At 49.5% G+C, this 3,791-nt stretch overlaps 1 pseudogene; it reads right to left on the reverse strand.

The window, feature by feature from the left end:
* Positions 1–673: 673 nt before the first annotated feature.
* On the reverse strand, positions 674–3,200 carry LOC132405089 (uncharacterized protein K02A2.6-like; annotated as a pseudogene).
* Between the last annotated feature and the right edge of the window lie 591 nt (positions 3,201–3,791).

A 3,791-nucleotide genomic window follows, 5' to 3' on the forward strand; every position in this document is an offset into this window, starting at 1 on the left:
AAGTGTGGTAACTTCTACTTTACAAGAAGACCACTTGACAACTTGATGGCCAAAAGAGCATCTATATCTGGGACGGGAAATGATATTCACAATACCGAGGCTTCCAGGTACCTCGTGCGGCATGGGTGGAGGAACTATATACAATGCATATGGGGGGAAGTAAAAACCCCATCAATCTCAGTTTCTGCCCCTTGCTACCAACAGCTTCCCGATTAGTATTAACTTACTTTTCGTAACACTCACATTACAACACTTTTCCCCCTTTAAAATCCAACATTCCCCAAATATAGAAGAACTGGGAAATAAAAACAGTGGTATCATTAGCAACAGGTTACCAGTACAAAAACACCTAAAAAAAGTGGCAAATTCAATATTCAATCTAACGACAAAAGAAACTATCCAATCAAAGATTCAGTCTGTCAGGAGGTTTGTGAGAGCGCTGCGATCTACACACTACCCCCGGTGACCCAGCAGGCACCACTGGTGAGGATGTTTTGGGTGGATCTGGTGTTGGGGACACAAGAGGGATCTGTGTGTCTGCGTGAGAATGTCCATCCTCTTCAGGGGACTCTGCCCCCTCTGCCAGTGTCTCTCCCTCTAGCAAAGTCACTGGTGGACATGCTTCCCCAGTAGTCTGTCTCACCACTGGAAACTCCATGGAACTGTTTACTTCTCAGCTGGAATCATGACGCAGGCGCACATGGTCCTGATGTCTGCAGGAAACACACCCCTCAGTCAGCTTAACAACATAGGAGACTGGACCACTCTGCTTAAGAATAACCCTAGGAATAACCTGATTATTGCTGCTGCTGAAGTTTCTCACATAGACATTGTCATCCAGTTCTAATTGTCCCTCTCGCGCATGTTGATCATGTCCCTCCTTCTGCTTTTCCTGCTTTCGCTCCACTTTTGCCTTCATGTCTGGGTGTAGCGGTCCAATCTTGTCCAATCAGCATCTCTGCTGGAGTGCGTGGAGTCATAGTCTGTAGAGTGAGGCAGTCTTTAAACAGGAAACGTGAAAGCCGGGTACTAAGAGAGCCCCCTGTCATCTGCTTCAGGCCTTCCTTCACTGTCTGAACAGCCCGCTCAGTCAAACCATTTGAGGCTGGGTGGAAAGGGGCCGTCCGAATGTGCCGAATGCCATTCTGCCGCATGAACTCACTGAACAGCTCACTGGTGAACGTTGGGCCATTGTCAGTGACCAGAGTGTCAGGCAGCCCGTGGACTGCAAACACTTGCCTGAGTTTGTCTGTGGTTGAGGGGGCTGTGATGTTGCTCATGATGTGAGCTTCGATCCATTTGGAATGCACATCTACCATTGCAAGAAACATCTGCCCCATAAAGGGGCCAGAAATGTCAAAATGTAGCCTAGACCAGGGGTAGACTGGCCACTCCCATGGATGCAAAGGAGCCGGTGGTTGCATGTTCTGATTGGTCTGACATTGCGTGCATGATTTTACCTTGTTCTCCAGATCCTGATCCATTCTTGGCCACCAGACGTAGGATCTTGCAAGGCTTTTCATTCAAGACACCCCTGTGCGAGTCTCATGAATTTCCTCCACAATCTGTGAACGTCCAGGGGGAAGCACGATGACCCTCGCCTCCCCCCCCCCTCAGAAAATGCAACCATCCTGCAGACTCAGTTCCGCCTTGCGTTTGGCAAGAGGCCTCAGTTCCTCTCCTTCCACAACTCTGGGCCAACCTAGTGAAAGAAAAGTCTTGACTTGAGACAGGACTGGGTCCCCCTCTGTCCATTGCTTGATCTGGGTCACCTTTACAGGTGTCTCGGACAGCCTCTCTAATGAAAACACAGTCTCTGGAGGCACATATGTAGTAGCAGGCGTCTCAGGTAAAGGGAGTCGACTCAGCGCAGTGGCATTTGCATTATCCCCACCCTCTCTGTACACGATAGTATACTGTTAGGCTGACAATGTGAGAGCCCAATGCTGTATCCTGGCTGAGGCCAGCAGTAGGATGCATCTGGTCTCCCCAAAAAGGCTCATCTATGGTTTATGGTCCGTATAAATTGTGAATGCACATCCATAGAGGTACTGATGAAACCGTTTGACCGCACCTACAATGGCCAGACCTTCTTTGTCTAGCTGTGAATATCCCTTCTCAGCAGCCGTCAGGGTACGTGAAGCAAAAGCAATAGGCTTCTCTGAATGGTCCTCCATCACGTGTGAGAGAACTGCCCCGACTCCATAGGGCGAAGCGTCACATGAAAGAGTGATCTCCTTGTCTGGGTCATAGTGAATGAGCAGCTTTGCTGAGTGCAGGAGTTCTTTCACTTTATTGAAGGCTTCCTCCTGCTCTTCACCCCACCACCACTCAGTGTCATTGTGAAGCAGCTTATACAGTGGGGCCAAAACCTTTGAGAGGTCTGGAAGAAACTTGCCATAATAATTCACCATGCCCAAAAATGATCTGAATTCAGTGACGCTCCTGGGGCTTGGGGCCTCCTTGATAGCTCTCACTTTGTCCTCCACTGAGCAAAACCCCTCAGCTGTAATCTTGTGTCCCAGGTAGGTCACACTCGGAGCCAGGAACACACATTTTCCGTGTTTCAACTGCAGCCCTGCATCTGAGAGTCTCTTCAGCACCTGTTCTAAATTAGCCAGATGCTCCCCCTCCGTGGCTCCCGTGATCAAAATATCATCAGAATATACTGCTACATGCAGAATCCCCTGCAGCAAAGAGTCCATTGTCCTTTGGAAAATGGCGGGGCTAGACATCACTCCAAACACCAGGCAATTGTATTTGAATAATCCCTTGGGCGTATCGATTGTGACGTACTCCTTTGAATCCTCGTCGAGCAGCCGCTGTTGGTAGGCATGGCTCATGTCCAGCTTTGTGAACAGCTCACCCCCTGACAGAGTCGCAAACAGGTCATCCACCTGTGGCAATGGGTGCTTAGAGACCTGACTCACCGTAAGCTTGTAGTCCCCATGTATCCTCACCGTTTTATCTGCCTTCAAAACTGGAACAGTAGGAGCCACCCACCTGGAAAACTGGATGGGCTCAATGATGCCCAGCCCCTGTAAACGTTCCAGCTCCTCCTTGACTTTGCCTTTCACGGCATAGGGCTTTAAAAAAGGTGGTGTGGCCTCAGGGTCGACATGAAGTTTCACGGTCACACCCTTCAGTGTGCCCAGCTCGTCCCTGAAAATGTCACTATACCACTGCAGAATGTCCTCCATTGTGTGTGTACATACTTAATTTGCGAAGCCGATCACGGCCCAAAAGACTGGGCCCACTGCCCTTAGCTATCACCAGCCTGGTTTCAGCCTTCTGGCCCCCAGCTGAAATATCCACATATAACACCCCTAAATGAGGTATGGGCTGCCCTGTATTGGTCCTGAGTTGGAGCTTAGATAGTCTGATGGGAGGCAGGTTGGATCCCCATGTCCTCCTGTAGGTCTCCTCACTAATGACCGATGCAGTAGCCCCTGAATCAATCTCAAACTTAATGTCCTTTCCCTTAACAGTGACTGTGGCATAATAAGGTTCAGGTGGTCCCTCATCCATTTCCACCCCAAACATGTTGTAGGCACCCGCTGCCTCCTCGTCTGCTTCTCCTAGGTGGTGTGTGGCTGCCTGAGTCTACTGAGCTTTCCCCTGCCCGGGCTTAACCTCACCCTTTATGCTCCTTCACTTTTTAACTAAATGTCCCTTCTTGCCACAAGCGTGGCAGACAGTAACTTTGAATTTACAAACATTTGCACAGTGCGTTCCTCTACACCGAAAACATTACACCCGCTTTTCCTGTCTACCAGTCTCCCTCCTGACTT

The sequence above is a fragment of the Hypanus sabinus genome, chromosome 14 (assembly GCF_030144855.1).
Source record: "Hypanus sabinus isolate sHypSab1 chromosome 14, sHypSab1.hap1, whole genome shotgun sequence".
NCBI lineage: Eukaryota > Metazoa > Chordata > Chondrichthyes > Myliobatiformes > Dasyatidae > Hypanus > Hypanus sabinus.